Below are 17,493 nucleotides of genomic sequence, written 5' to 3'. Positions count from 1 at the left end.
GAAAAAAAAGTAAAACACTGTCAGCAGCAATTTGTTTTGAACAATAAATAAACACATTTCGTTTGGGCATTTCGATGATACCCAATCATATTGAAACTTGTGTTGAAAGCCACATGTTGGCCCTATGCAGCACTGCCTTTACTTCCAGAAGTTACTCCGGTAAATGGTCCCCCGCGAAGTCGGTTAAATTTGTCTAAGCCCGTGGTAAATTAGACGGAGTGTGTGGACGCGCACGTGTGAAATTAAGTAAATTCTTTGGAATGCCGGTGTAAATTTACGCTGACTTGTACCCACGTCTGAACATGGCTTCTGTAACGGAAATGTTTTAAGGGTTAGTTCTGGGACAGGGTTAATTATAATGAGAGACAGCTCTAGATAAAAAGACTAGTTCACATCTGATATTCTGACAACTAGAAAGAAAATACTGTACTGCACAGGTCGGCAACCAATCACGGCGCGCCTTTACCCTGACGTCATACACAAACTAGTCTTCTTTGCACCAACCAGCAGAAATTTAAGGGAAATTCTAATATGAGATTCCAATAATGTGTTAGCTGACTCATCACTACATTATGTCAGGACACAGTTCAACACTAATGTGTTTTTACATTCATGGAATGACCAACCATTGAATGTATATATTAACTACAAAGACTCATACTTTACAATGTGATGTCAAATTGTATACTATCATTATATTGAATGGAGGTCATTAACTGTGGCACTGCAATGAGAGTAACACAATGACTTTGACAACATTGTCCTCATTTTGCTGAATAGGTCACATCTTGCTTGCTTGTAACTAGGTTATCATGTTGCCTACCTGCCATAGGCTACACATGCCTCAAAGAACTGGTGCAAATCTAGGAATATTTGTCAATGATATTTTGGATAAACAATTCACAGATAAATTTCTTCTGCAACAGAATACAGTTTTCTTATAGCTAGAAATAGTGAGGTTTGCCCATCATTGTAATAAACATTATGCTATGAGTGATCACAAATCATCAAAAAGATTTGTACATTTCTATAACAAGATAAGTGTGCTAGCACACTCTGCAAATGTTGTGACTTAACACAACCTAATGAGGGTAAAGGGACACATTTTAGGTGATGGTGGAAGAGTCTGTTTACCTCTATCTTATAGCTACATGCAACTGAATACAGCTTCATCTTTTATTTTTGCCAAACCTTTTATATGAAAAACACAAAATAATGATTTTTTAAATATTTTATTATCTTTTACATTTTAACCATTCCTAAAAAAATTACATTATTTTTCTGCTTTGCGTGGATCAATGATGGCGACTTACCGAGAGTTCAAAAATGTGTTGCTATCCCCTTCCTTTGGAAATCTACTTTCTGAGTCATCAAAACTGCTATAACAGCTAGAAATGAGAGTCAGCATTTCAACTGCATTGATTTTGTCCAAAATTGGGTGTACCAGAGGCCAACAGTATTTTAAAAGATTTTGTAATAAAAGACAAAAATATGGACCCAATTTTACAGCATTCACTTTTGTCAAGCATCAAAGATTTTATTTACTTGATCAATCAGCATCTGATGTTTGGAAATAAACTCCACTTCTATCAGTGGCATTCCGACACTAACAACCTAGCAAGCAAATTGCAATGCTGGCGCCAGGCAAATAGAACTGCCTACTACAAAATTGCTCTTGTTGATAATGCCTATATATACCGTTATCATCATTAACCGCACATCGCAGATGAATTTCCAAGTAGTATCATTGGTTTTAATCAGTATAAATGATGCGCAACACGATATCATCAAATATTATAAGTCGTTCAATTGATCAACAATTTGTTGTTTTTTTATTATCTAGTCTGCCATCCTAGACACATTGTCTATTGAAGTCCTCAAATACCAATCAATGCTTTGTACACAAACACATTTCATAATAAAATTAATCATGCTAGGATTCTGCTCCAAGGTCTAACTTATAATTAGAGATATAATTATAAACTTTCTTTTCTTTGATTCTGTGCAACATCAATGTTTTGAAAACCAACGTACAGACTCCAAAGTGTGTGTGTAGGGGGGTAGGTAGACTATGCCATAGTCGAATTTTATTAAAAATATGTTATTATTAGTCATGATGAACCCATTTCGTTGAACTCAAAATTATACTGATGTTTATTAAAATTAAAGTATTCTAATAGTAAAATAGTCATAAAGAGTTAAAAATATCCGATGATTAGTGACAATAAAAGTAATTGAATGCAACATTATCTTGCATAATTATAATGGCTCACTTTAATACTGAACAATTCTGATTTTGGAATCTACCAGTTTATTGATAGCGAACCCGAAAATCCGACTATGGACTTTGAAATTTAAGCAGAACTTTACCCGGGACTTTGCTCTCTAAAAACACACTGTCAAGCATACTTGTTTATCAGTCCATTAACCACAAGTACTAAGCATGGTATAGTACAAACGCAGCTAGATGTTTGATGAGAGATTAACTTTCGGCGTCAACACAAAAGCACCGCAAATACCACAGATAGTTGTGTACGGTGTAGTTAATGGTAATGGCGCGGGCCCGGAAGATTTAAACCATAGTGAGATATGGGTGACCAATCACAAGGCAGATCCATTTAAAGATGCATTACATCATGGCCAATTTTAGTTAGGCCTCTGGCCTAACTCTTCATAGAGTCCCGTGTTAAAAATCTTAACCGCAAGGCAAAGTCAGTAGTCCACTTGGGAAGCTAACAAACAGAGGGAGTGCGGTGACTGAAAAGATCAGATACAGATGTGAAAATCTATCAGTTGCACACAAATCAATATAAATAAGAGTTTTATGCTTAAATGTAATAGCCAGAGTATGCAAAATGGGCAAGTGGACTACGGAGAAGTCTAGGGGGTAGGGAGACTCAGGTATTATAGCACACATATGGCTGATCCAATAAATGTGTCTATGACACCATCCATGGGCCATATGTGGTGTGATCAAGCAAAATCAGTCTGAAGTTGGGCATATTCAATTTTCAGTGTTTTACATGATTGTATAAAGTATTTGCAAAGCTACATTTTGCAGAAAACTCCATTGAAAGTGGACATTTATTCCAAAGATATGAACAGTTGAAGTGTTTCCAAAACAATATGCAACAAAAGAAATTATTGTCTTTGTTTGGCTATATCTGAAAATCAACATATCAGACTTCCGACTGTTTTTACTTGATCACATCACAAATACTCATGGGCCACTCAAGTGTGATAGTGCACACATAAAAAGCCAAAAATAATTCATAATGCCCCTTAAACAAATTTCACCCAACCATCAAAAATACCCACTGATCAAGATTCTATTACCCCCACGACCCATTATTCAAAATCGCGCACTGTGATTTGTTGAAACGCGTCACGTAAAAGACCATTAATTAGCAATAAAGTGGCCAGGGCAATGAACTTTATGTTCTTCTCGCATCTGGCGCGACAGCAAAGCGCGATGCAGTATATTAGCGTCGTTACGCATTCTACGCAAAGCATTACGCTTGGTTACGCGTTCTGCAATACTCGCTATCACTTACGCTTTGGCTACGCTTAGGTGCTCCACCTTGAGGTAAACAACTTCAAATATTTGGGCAAAAATGTGATATTTTCTCTTTTAATCGCACTATTTTGTGATAATAGAATATAGAAATAAAGGGTGCTGCATTATCCTTTACACACAAATAATGTGTCTCGGCAGTAAAAGCGTTTAAATAATGGGTTCGCTCGCCTCACCCATTTTTTACGCTTTTAACTGCCTCGACACATTATTTTAAATGTAAAGGATAATGCATTACCCTTTATTTCTTAAATATATTCCCTACTATATTTTGTTCTCAAAAAATGTTTGTTGGTGTTTTTTAATTGTTAAACTATCCTAATTTGGATCAAATTTACAATTTTCAACAGTTACTAATATTTATGAAGTCAGTGTTTTTCAAGACCTATTAACCAAGGTTGCCAAAAATATGCACTCCATCACATATATATTCTTCTTTCTTTTTCACAGGTCTGCTTTCACATGCATATGATCACATCAATGACTTCACAGCACATCTAATATTAATACTACTCTCTTAATTTCCATGCAATATTCCATATGCAATTTTATTGCTTATTTAACACGGCACTCAAATTCCCCATTTAGCCAAGTTAATTGTGTAGATCCAATTATCTGCTTGTTTTTCATGACACAATTCATAATTCACGAGTGCCACTCATTGTATATTCCTTTATCGAGCCACTTTGTACCGACTCTTATGTGATTTAGGTAGCGGGCTATTCAAATTGAAATACATACACCCCCTATGGAATACATGACATTAATTTTTCCCAAACAGAGAGCCTGAATTTCAAATGGGGGTTACCGAATGGATGATTCCATTTGAAGTCTACACTCCCTGTGTGGGAGATTAGGGTCATGTCTTCCAACGGGGGTGCACAGATTTCAAGTGGAATATCCAATCTTCTCCCGTACAATTCCGTCAGGGTTTCTTCTATAAATACATTTCTTTTTATACGACAATAGTTTTGCCCATTAAATAGTTGTACATAATACATAAATATTACAATGGGATTTCATTGACAGTACTAGATCATATTCATTTGAAATTAGTCGAGCTACTACTCAAGATTCCCTATCCCTGATAAACATCCCGTAAGGATATTTCCAACTTGCATCATGCCTCAATTTTGGTACTTTCATCTGGATGAAAAATGTAAATTAAAGCAGTCAAATCATCTGGGCGTTGAGCTACAATGACTGTGCTGTGACATTAATAAATAAATAAATGCTGTTTACAGCTATTATTATTATTTTTTATTTGTACCCTGATACACAGCTTTGCAGGGTAAATGTTCAGTTTTACTATCTTGAGGTTGTAAATATTATGTGTCTTCTGCAATGGATTCAGCCTAAGTGCCTAAGGCACTAATTAGGTTGATATTGTATTGTTTTAAAATATAGGCATAAGAATACATTTCAATGAAAAAACAGGAAAATTATGGGAGAAAAACCAGGAAAAAGTGTATAAAAATATGAAAAAAAGGCTATAAAGAGAAATAAAAATGAGGAAATTTAGACACAAAAAAAAAGGAAGAAGACATTTTCTCATGCCTGTAAATACTGTATTCTGATGATACCACTTGTTTTTGACAAATTGATAAATGACAACCTTACTGCAGTGCAGCAACAAACTTTTCTAATTTTGTTATTAATTTCATTTCACCGATCAAAACATCTACCAAAATTCTAAAATTAAAGTTCTCGGCGTCAAAATGAGATTGCTTTACAGCAACATTGTGTAAGAATGTCACAAATTGAGATTCTATTATTAAATGAAAAGGTCGCATAAATTGTCATTTTTATTATTGCACATGATGCGGTTGTTTTGCCTTTAGATATTGTCAATATCTTCTTTTATTTCTATATTGAGAAAGTTCAACAAATTGATTGAACAGTTGATTGTCTGGTGACAACTGATGATGCACAAAAGAAAAATGAGAGAGACCTTTTGTGGTATTGATGTCGGCTCTTAGTAGTTAGTTACTAGGGAGTTTCATATCGGCACTGTTTCAATGAACAAAATAATTAAGAGCCTTCTTACTTACTGTTTTTACTTGTTATATTGACCTCTTTTTCAGACACTTGTCTTTGTTAGTGCATTTTTACTTCAATTAACAACAAAACTGTTTCTTGCTATACACAAATTTTAAAATAGATTTCCTTCTTGGTTAAACTTGTGGTCAAGGAAGAAGTATTGATGTTTGGGTAGAGGTATGACATTGGTAATACAAATACAGGCGACATGCGTAACAGGAATGCCGGCACATCCGACAGATACATGGATGGATCCATCCCAGGATGTGGACATGGCTATTGGCATCCATGTTATTTCTACTGCTTCAGGCCAGGGACAAGATCTAATACAATATTATGTCTAGGGTGACACCAAAATTATTTGATATGATGCAAAAATGTATTACGGTATTAGAGTAAGTAGAGAATGAAAAGAAAATTTGATGAAAAAGAAGTGTGTGGGAGGTAAAGAAGGATGAAAAAAATGCAAGTGAAAAAGTGAAAAATGCAAAGCAACAAAATGTTGAAAAAGAATATGGATAAGAAAGAAGGTAAAGAAAGGAGGAAGAGATGAGCATGGGAAAAGTGTATATGATAAGATAATGAAGAAACGATTATATTATAGTTGGAATACAATCATTATACCAGTCTGTTTCTCAACTTTCTAGTGCAGAAAAGCAAGACAGATCACCACAAACCATGAAAAGCAACAAGGCATCAGCTTTTGTCAATGGTTCAAAGCAAAAGTTAAGCCCCATCACACAGCTCAGCTAAGGTGCAGGTAAAGGTCACTTGTGATTTGAATTCTTTGTTCCAAAACTTTTGTTGTTGATCCTACTAAATATTAACTTTCTAAAGTATACCTCCCACAGCTATAGAGAGAGCTTATATACCCCAAAGGCTTAGAAAACTTGTAAATAAAGACAAATGAGACTACATTTCTCCATTTTCATTTATTTTTCCTCAATTCACACAAAATTTGCCAAGCTGACCCTAGATAACAAAGGTTTGTACTGTGAATAGGAGGGGGGAAAATGGTCAACTATTATTACACCTTTTTGTTAAGTCTGTGGTTAAGTTTTTATTGAACAGTGCTTAGGAAATTGTACAAGATGTACCTATTCATTCCTAGTATAAAGTATACCCATGCCATAATAAGCCCTTGGCAAGTGGGATTTGCAAATCAATCTAGAGCCCTCCAAGCAGGGATAATACTGAAATCCTAAGGTCTATCCAGCTACTTGCGGTTCATTGCCATTATGCACTATGTTCTAAAGGGAGAGCCTCGAACTGGCAGCATACATGAAAGGAAGAATTATGTAACCTTACACAGAACGTTATGACTAGTTCAATTCCCATTCATGTATGCTGCCAGTTTGAGGCTCTCCCGCAGCCCCCCCTCCCATAGTGCATAATGGCGGAACCTGCAAGTAGCTAATAGGATCCAGTCCCATATGACAACAGTCTACTTCCCCATTGAAAGCTTCATATTTGTTCTAAAGAGGAAGGTTCTTGGTTGCTGAATACATGGGCATGTCCACAATAGTCAAGAATACTGGGAAGCTGAGGGCTAATTGATGATCATGCTAAATAGCCAAAATAATTGAGCTGATTTTTGTAATTTGTAGAAAACCAGAGGATATCGGAAGCCCAAGCCCCCCTCCCCAGGGCATATCAGGGAAATATAATAATAATTAAAGCTGAAATATAAAGACTATATGACCCTTAAACACCTTAAAACAATCATACCATGCAGCAAGTGTTTGTGACTGAAGCCTCACGAGATGGAACATACCGTACAAGTACCATTTCCTATGATGACTTCAGCAAAGGTTGTTATGATAGTTGACTTGCTTGTGCACTGTATATATGATGTGTTGGTATGGATAAACACACTCAGTAATGAACTCATTAGAATTCACGTACGGCCATCGTGTCAGATTCTTGTTTCATCACACAGCTCACATTCAAATTAGTCAAATTACAAAGATGTGTTTAATAGGTTTAATACACTTGAAATGTTAAAGAGAGTTAGTTGCCATTTAAAGCAGGCAGTCTTGATTAGATTTTGTGATGAAGTGCCACTTTAAGTTAAGCATGTTATGTGAACCAGAAAGTACCACTGCATCAAAAGTGAGCTAAGCATATCAGGATTTGGTGTTCAGGAGCAAGCTTCTGCTGGGATTCATGTATAAGGCCTCTTTAAAGTAGGGTCCTCATTTATATAATTCCTCAAATGGGTAACACAAATATTGATGAATGATTTAGATCTTTTAAAGTTACATGCGCTACTTGCAAATGACACACTACTGTGGGAAACTATCCGCTATTTGTGGATGCCTGAATCACAGCTTGGTTGAAGGTATTTTCTTATCAAATAAACACTTAAAAAAAATCAAAACCAATGCAAATAATTTGTATTGACATGGAGCTTTGTAATTCTTCTGATGCGCTGTCAAGGAAACCAACCTGTCAAATATCACACAGGAAAAAGATAATCAAATCAAATAAAAATCCACAAATATTGCTATCTGGCATCAATATACACATGATACAAAATCCATGTCTATTTTTAATTTTTATTTATTTGAGATATTTTGCACACAAATCTACCTTGACAGCACTTGCCTTATCATGTGTACTATTTGATGTATAAATTATTACATTCATATCCATTAAAATTACTATACATTAAAAGCTTTGCTGTTCTAATTGATAAAACAAATTGCCCAATTCAGCATAATAAAGCGATACCACAGAGGTTACTGAACTTAGCAACTGCTCATGCAAAAATAAACACATCACGCTTTACCTGCGCTACGAGTGTGTGCCGTCAATACAATTTTATCGCAATTCATTCAGTTGTGGTTTATAAATAGATAACATAGGAGTTATTGTACTTTTACATTGTTTTACCGATTTGATCATCATTGTTGAATATTAAACAAGGCGTATGCTGGAATCATATCCGACTCCTTTTGATAGCTATGATTAAATACACATGTATTATAGTAAGATTAATTGGAAATGCCATACAGAAAATAAAGTAATCATCTAAAGAAAAAGCACTTTCCTTTTCAGTGCATGCTGCATGGGAATTACCAACAACATTGAACTTGATATTTAGATTTTAAAGTGTATATAAATGTTATTTGTTATACCCTGCAGCGTGATATCATCATAAGATGTCTCAGATATAATTTCATGTGTTTTTTTTTTTCAGTCATACTTTTGAGTTGTTTCTACTGGACTAAGTTGTTCCTACTGGACAAAGTAATTCAATCAAGAATACAATAAAAAAATTAGTGTTTTTTGCTTCAAAAATGCCCAAACTGGCAGCTAAAACAGACATCCAAATGTTGGTTTCTATTGAATATCCCATTACAACATATATTCCATATATTACAATTTTCATATATTTTCATACAGGTGTGTATGTAGCAGCCAGTGAGTTTCATCAATTTAACACCAATAGAAGGGTACACTGCACTAAATGGATGACTTACTCAAGTGCCCAATGGACTGAATATGGTAAGTCGCATCTGATTTTATGAATGACTGTTTTCTTCTGATATTGTATTGAAATCCCAACTCTCATAAGGACAGTCTTAAGTTAAAGGCATATTTTGCTTGGGTGGTTTGCTCGGAGGTGTCCTTTGTGCTAGCTTTCCTCTGCCCCACTGAAGGGGACGCCCAATGCAGTAGTATTTGTAGTATACGGTGCCATTTAAGGGTTAAACATAACTTACTTTCAATTTGCCCTTCTTTTTCTCCAAAACTAAAATGAACTTGAAATTATAATCAGATCTACTAGACTTGCGTTTTTATGAGTGGCAATATTTTACATCCTATCTGGGATGCACCTTCAGGGCAACTGATGTAAACTTGTATTGCTATGGCAAGTCTATATTTATAATTCTATCTAGGTCATAACCATCACTCCTACCATTCATCATTACATTTAGCTCTCTTTTTATAGTCCCACTCACCCTATATAGCTGTTTGCATGGCACTATTACTACAACAACACAGAAGCCTCAACATGTTGAAGGATATCAACACCCCACAAAGACCTACATTGCTACTGATGATCTACAGGGAAGGTCAAAGGTCACACATCCTAGATGCCATTGATGAGATTGATCTCTTCCGCGAGCGGAGGTATGAAATTTAACTCGTTGCCACACATGGGCTCATGAATGCTAATGTCGTCATATAGCTTGTAGTTTTACGATATTTTTAAAACTTAAATCCCTGGGGCTTGCAACGTGAAGCCGTTTCCAAGTACTTTATTTGAAGAAAAATATAATCATGGATTGGAAAATAACTTTCTGCTTACATGCTTGTTTGCAAGTTGGAATGCATATTTGTATGCAGGGGCTCGTGTACTACTATTTCCACCTAAATGCTTAACACGCCTCAATAAGTATCATCACCCAAAAAGTCACTCAAATTGTGAGAATATTGAGATTCTGTCCTCAAACAAATTCAAAATTTCTCACAAGATATGTTTGTACTTATTTAGTTGCATTCTTTCAGCTTTTGTCAAATTTGACCACAGAAATGCAAAAATGTATAATTTTTTTGCAACTTATGTTTAAAATTTCTTTTGATAGTGTGCACAAGGATTACGCATAGAGAGGGTTATGACTTGTAGCCCTAGATTTGCCGCAATTTCACAATATGCATTCACCTGAAACGGCCTAGATTTGTTTCAAATCTCCTTTCATTCCAATTTCCTGATGAATCCGTACTTATTCCTCCTTAATTTTCAATTTCTAATATTTCAGTCACGATTCAATTAAAATAACATTTCATAGCAAAAAACGATGGTTATATATTTACAACAGAAAACAAGGAAATAGGACGGATCATCAATGGTACAACGAAAACATCATCACCGTTGCCTCTCTCATCTTCATGATGGGAGTCGTTGACTTTTTGAGTGCCACCCAACTGCCTGTTATATCCAGTATGAGTTATTAATAAACCGGTGTATGTGTGTGAATGTTTATGTGCATGTTAGTAAGTTGTTATGCTGTGTTTTCAAATAGTTTTAATATCTTAAATTCATGTCATACATACATGCATTACACTTCTCCATGCTAATCTGTGGTGATCTCCGTGGATGTAAAGTTGCTTTGTGTATAGTGTACATTTGGCATTTCCCTCATTTCATGCCTTAGTATCATATCAGATCATAAGCTAAGGTATAAGATTATAATGTTGCAAGTCTGAGCCATGGTGGTACCACCAGATATTGCACATCCAAGCACACCCTTATAACTTTTCTGGTCTCTCTCCATGCCCAGAAACCCTCAACCATGAGAGGGGGCTAGTAGACTGGTTGGACCCATGCTGCCTTTAATAGCAGTCATGTCTTTGTCATGTTTTGTGATGTAAATCAAGGAGAGTCTACACAGAGCTTCCTGAAGCTCCTCTGTGCAAAATAATGCATACATTTATTGTGAAAGCAGACTCATTGAACAGGGTATCTGATGAATCCTCACAGTAAATTATGAATCTGGTCTAAAGGCCAATGAAAGTTTAGTATGTGAGCAGATTCTGCCCTGAATGTGAAACTTACATGTACATGAAGCAGCACATATGCGTGGTAATCCATTGCTTCCATTTCTTTCACGGTGTCAAAACAGTAAAAAGTTATCAATTGGTCTTATTAAAGGCTATGAACCAAACCCACATACATATTGACCTGAATTTGGTAACACTCCAAAGTTTTCTTGAGTCCCAGATGAACCAATATTGTCTCCTAAAAAAGTCAATTTGTCTATATCAAGCAGAAACTGAATCAATAATCAGACTACTTTTGATTCTGTGATGGAATAGACTGCCTATATTGCACAGTTTTACTCACTAAAGCAGACTATAATAGACTGAATGCATGGTGAAGGTATACAGCTATGCACAAGAAAGCATTCTATTTCTATATACTGAGTGCTCAAAATATTTATAGAAACAGAAACTGACATTTCTGATTTTCATTCTTTTTTTTCTGTTCTCATGGAGCTGACCAGAGAGTTCTTTGATGTCATAGGACTTATTTAGTATGGAGTAGTGCAAGAGTGTTCTGTGCCTGCCATTATTCAAATACTCAAATGAAATGTACACTCATCTGATTTACAATGTTACCGCTGTTTTTGAAAAAAAAAATGCTCCTAAACACGCCACCAGATACTGTAAAACCAGAAATATTCGCGGGTTTAAAATTTCGCGAATTAACCATACAAGCCATATTCGCGGCATGAAAATTTTGCGATTGTCAAGTTCAAGCATTGCATGTACATTTATATAGTGCATGTTGCCTATAACAAATTTAAGCTTACTTCAAACATGTTTGGATAAATTCTGTTGTAAATGCTGACCCTGCATGTCGAAATTCCACTGGGATCTATTAGAGTAATATTCCATGGGGCAGCAGTCATAGTGGTATCACCTCTGAGCAACTATAATTCTTTTTCAAATATTTTCCAAATCGCAAAATTTGCCTCGTGAGACCACACCGGAACAGGTGCAGGCTGGCAGCCATCTTGGTTTTAGCCATAAAAATTAACATTTTCTGAAAGTAAATAACCATCACATAGGTAGTGGTCCAAAAAAAATTATTATCAATTAATCTGTGTCTTTAAAATGTTTTAATATTATTTACTAAACATCCTTACATGTTTACTTTATTTGTTTACTATCATTATCCTACTGTTTTGTTGTTTCTAATTAGCATAATTATGAATGAAAAGTTTTGGCATTTTCCATTCATCTTGCGGGGGTGGTGGCTGATGGGGAATTACTTTTTGCTAAAGCTCGACAAAATGGATTTCAAAATATGATTCAATGCTTCATTTATCTGGTTCCTCTATGTCTACTGATCTTCTAAAGCTGAATACTCACTCTATAAAAAATTGTGATGAAAAATAAAAACTTATGTATTCAACATTTGGACCCCTACACACAGACGCAGTGGTATAGGTACAAAATGGCAGATGTGGATGACACACGACACACGTTCGTGGTCGGAGCATCTCAACATGCAACCGCAAGAAGATGGGGTATTATTTTTTTTTATCAAACTGATGAACTTCAACATTTATTTTCAAAGAAAACAAAGGTATTACAATATTACAGAACTGATCTTCTAGCTTTAGTTTTTACAAAGGTATGCCAATACTTCATGTAAGCTTACTGCACACTGGTGTTTTAAACAGGCATGAAGTTGGAACAACTTTTATTATTGATAGTACGGCGGTCACTTTGAGCAAAATATTCGCGGCATAAAATTTTCGTGACTCAACATCATCGCGAAATTCGCGAAATTAAAATGCACGCGAACATTTCTGGTTTTACAGTACTTATTGCTGCCGCCTAGTGGTACAATGCTGTGCAACTAGTAAATTTACTCTAGAGTACCTGTGTGGGTATTCTAGAGTACACACATCACATGTACAGCACACAAACTGGTGCTGCACTGGTACTATAGAGTAGCCACAAAGTAGTTGGGCAGTAGTGTACCTCTGGGATCGGCAGCAAAAGGAATATGGTAGTGTAAGTCTGATCCAGGTCTGATCCTTGGTTATGATTTACATATATATATATTGATGAATACCATATTACTATATACCATGTCCAGAAATTGGTTACCCCAGGGGAATCAGAGTGCACCCCCCCTCCCCGGAATCAGACTGCACCCAGGGGTCCGAGTAGCTAAAATGTGCACAAAGTAGGCTGATTTTCTCCTGTGTATGCTACTGAATATAACCTATGAAACCATGGCAATGTGATGTCACCCTCTCCCTGCAGTCAGCATAATACAAAGGGATGGTGCATCCATGTTTATCCGTAGTCAATCCCATATGATATGTAGAGAACAGAAGAAAGCATTCACATAATAGTTGAGGTTGTTAAAATTTCCTGGCATCTCAGTTGTGAACATCCCTTTGCAGCTTGTCATCTACTTTGCACCTCCCTAAGTTTTTCATCAAACCCAGACAATTATATAAGCTGTAATAGAATGCATTGCAGGAGCCGGCCCAGTAGATTCAATTTCAGCTGGATGTGTTTTAGCAATGACATTATTCCAATACATTGAACACACACAACTCAACCCAGCAACATATGCACACATACAACAAAAGAAATACGCACAGATGTTGGAGTTTTCATTATAGCAAACAGGCTAAGTGTAATATACATTTTATCAATTCAGGTGTTTTAAAGCTTGTAAAAAATATTTTGAAAAGATTAGGGCTGAAATTTAAAAAGCCAATAGACATGTGTATAATCTGCTAGCACTCACTCGGGGGAACCAGGGGGCCGCATACCCGACCAGGTGTAGGAGGTAGGTTCATGTTCCATGCCCCCTCTTTGGTAATACGACTGTACAGGAGAAGCAATGGAGCAAAATTTTGTTCTGACTGGGAAATTTCCCCTCCCATTCCCCACTTGGTGCCCCTACTGATGTTAATGTGCCTTCAGTATCCAGCAATTGCCCATTCTTGTATATAACTGCCCTCACTTCATATACAAATTGCATAGCATTGAATCCTGTACAATACATGTGTGACTTGCCCCACCTTGAGCTGCCCAACTGCATGCCAGTGTTAAGCTCAATTGATAGGTGGTGACACACAACTGTTAGTTGGTTTATTTGAAGTTGTCAAGCACAGAGGGCATCTCTTTCTGACAACACTAAAGACCCAACTAACAACCACTGGCCCTCACTATTCTCAAACATGTCAAATCTCACCTTGATTTATTATATAGGACAAGGTGTGAGGAGGACCTAAAATTGAATTGCAATGAAAATGATCTCTAGCAGGAATTTATTTCAATTCCCTTCTCCTTCTGCCCACTGTGTAAACCTACATAAATGCCTACCAGAACTGCTTTAAACATTCTGCGAAGCATTTAATCACTTTAATACCTAACATTTTAACATTTTTGTTTCAAAGACTTGGGCAAACTGACATATAAAAAGTTGAGAGAGCAAATAAAATCAGGACTCAGCCCAGACATTTTTGTTTCCTTTAATGAACATCCTGACAAAAGTAGAATTTTGATAGACCAGGTTCTGTTCCAAATCATTTTCAGTTTTTATGAACTTCACATCATCCTATTAGAACTCATTTCAACAGATTAAAGCCCACCTGGGCCATATTAAAGTTTGCATTCCTATACAGACATCAAAATAAAGCCACACAAATCACACCAAAATATATGAGCTTTAAAGTCAGCAGAGACAAAGAAAGAAGCCCTTATCTAAGTCTAATGTAACACAATACAGTTAACTGATACCACACTTAAACAACACAGAAAAGAAGATCTGATTTCAAGAATATAGCTTGTAAACCCATCCCACCTCCCTCTACTGGCAATGTAACATGTATAGGAAACAATCAAGTCAAATAAGTCACATGTCGCAACAATTCACTTTTATTTATGGTTCAAACAAGTGGTTTAATTCTATTTCATTTTGTTAATTTTCAGCAATGCAAAAAATACTTATATCTGAGGAACTATAATGTCTAATTTTAATGAAATTTTAACAAATTGTAGCTTGTTCAGTGGGCAAAATGTCGTACCTAACAAATTGATTTTTGTTGATGTTGACAAGTGACTCATGCTTGATAACATCACAGATATTTCTGATCAAAGATAGCACAGTCTCAAAACATTCAACCCAGAATTTTGTTCACATTAACACAATTGATAGCGACAAAAATAAAGCGGGAAATTAGGTCAGAGACTGTGAATCGGGAAACACATTCACTACTAAATCCTTGTGATATTGATAATTGCTCTGATTTGCCAAAATTTGGGGTTAGTTTTGATCTCATGCTTGAAGCAGGTGATGAGTGGGAAGGGAAATATGGACTTGCATCTTTCTTGATCATAAACACACTGCCAGATAAGCTTATATTATACTCATTCCAGTATGTCAATAATCGTTAACTCTCTAGTGAAACATTCAATTGTAGGTAAGTTAAAACTATGAAGGAGTTCAGATGAGCCACTGGAAAAATTATGCATAATAAAAATGCTGAAGAATAAACAAGTAGAATTTGGAAGTATCTGTTGCGGTTACTGAACTGCATAAAACAAAATAAACCTCTTTATGCATCAATAACGGAAAATAACCAGATTTGTTTTAAATCTGTTAAAGCTAGATAAGCAAAATTGCCGCTCGCAACACATAGTGGCGTGACGTGAAGGACAAAATACATCTCTGAGCAAAACGTTTTTTGAAGGATATGCTACTAGTAACTGCGCCGATACTCGTCCATTATTATCTCTTAGTGGTCATATTCCATATGAAATTGAAGTTTAAGGTTCAAACTATTACACTGTATCTTTAATATTAAATATAAATAACTATTATAAGATAATAGCTAGCTCTAAACCTGTACGCCACTATGTGAAACAGAAAGTTTGAAAAATCACTCTACGCCACTATGTGTTGCGACCGACGAATTGAAGGGCTTAGCTTTCACAACAACAACAAAATGCAGACATTTCCTGCAAATTAAATATTGCAAACAAACAATTGTTTAAGACAAAGAAAATAGTCATTGTATGTTGGATACAAATTGGTTTGACTTCCACCAAATCCATTACTATAACATCAATAATCAACTAACATTCACCTAAAAATATCCATTCACCATAACAAGCATACAAATCACACCAATGTAGGCCAACATCTTACTATAATTTGCCTAATGTTGTATGTATGAGTTCGAATGCACTATCAAAGTGAGGCCGTGTGTTTAGCAAAATACCATCAAACCGAGGTTTTTGTAATAGCGAGAGCAAAGCGAGGAAAAAACAAAAACATAGCGAGGATGCCGTTTATAATGCTTCTGACGTAGTGCGGGGGGTATAGGGGGTGTATAAGCAGGTTCCTCACTTCTAATGCGAAATGCACATTTCCTAAATGCATGTGTCTTTTTTAGCCTCGCTTTGCAGTGTGTAATAAATCTCGCTTTGTATGGGTGACCGAGTAGGGGGTGTAGGGGTGTAGGGGTGTGTGTGTAAAAGGCTCCGTCAGTTTTGATCCCAGCCTCGCCAAATTCGCACAGGGATGGAGAAAAATACGGGGAGTGTCGTAAACTACCTTCGGTCGAAATCGGAGGTCGAAGGTCAAAGGTCAAATTTTAAACTTGGTCCGATTGGGCTGTTATTCATACAGGAGATCAAGTAAAATATGAGGAGTGTCCTAAGCTACCTTCGATCGAAATCGGAGGTCGAAGGTCAAAGGTCAAATTTTAAACTTGGTCCGATTGGGCTGTAATTCATACGGGAGATCAAGGAAAATATGGGGAGTGTCCTAAGCTACTTTCGGTCGAATGCAGGGATCACATTTGGTTGAGATCGGTAAAGGATTGGCCTCAAAATCTGTGAAAATGTGAATTTTCAAAAATCCACAGTGCCCAAGTCAGTGACCATGGTATAAACAATTGCACTTGCTGCCTGTGTTCTATAAATAGCTCTGATGCATTCTGATACATGTATGTACTTGAACTTGGTAAAATCTATATTAAGCCAATGTCTTCCACTGTGGGTTTTGAAGGAAGAAAGAAAGAGTAGTCAGTAAAACAAGTAAATATATAAATTAATTAATTTCATTAACTACCGGTAACTAAGTAATGTCATCTGAGGTCACAGGTCATCCAACAGGTCATCTGCGGTCAAAGGTCATATGGGATGAAAAAGTATCCTATCAGCTGGATTGGGCTTAAACTTGGTACAATAAATTGGAGGAATCGGTCTCAATAAAAGTCCCTATAGCATTAGGCCTATACCATTTTTATAGTGAGATACGGGCATATTGAGCTTAATAATCATTTACGCATACGGGTATAGCTCTAGTAGTAATAATGTCCTCATTC

At 36.2% G+C, this 17,493-nt stretch overlaps 1 protein-coding gene across 1 annotated transcript in view; it reads right to left on the bottom strand.

The window, feature by feature from the left end:
• Positions 1-17,493, bottom strand: part of LOC140163690 (protein sidekick-2-like) — a 385,021-nt gene that overhangs the window by 68,304 nt on the left and 299,224 nt on the right. The gene's annotated exons all lie outside the window — the stretch shown is intronic.

Source organism: Amphiura filiformis, chromosome 11, assembly GCF_039555335.1.
Source record: "Amphiura filiformis chromosome 11, Afil_fr2py, whole genome shotgun sequence".
In the NCBI taxonomy this organism is placed as follows: Eukaryota; Metazoa; Echinodermata; class Ophiuroidea; order Amphilepidida; family Amphiuridae; genus Amphiura; species Amphiura filiformis.
This window is presented reverse-complemented; position numbering and strand designations above follow the sequence as displayed.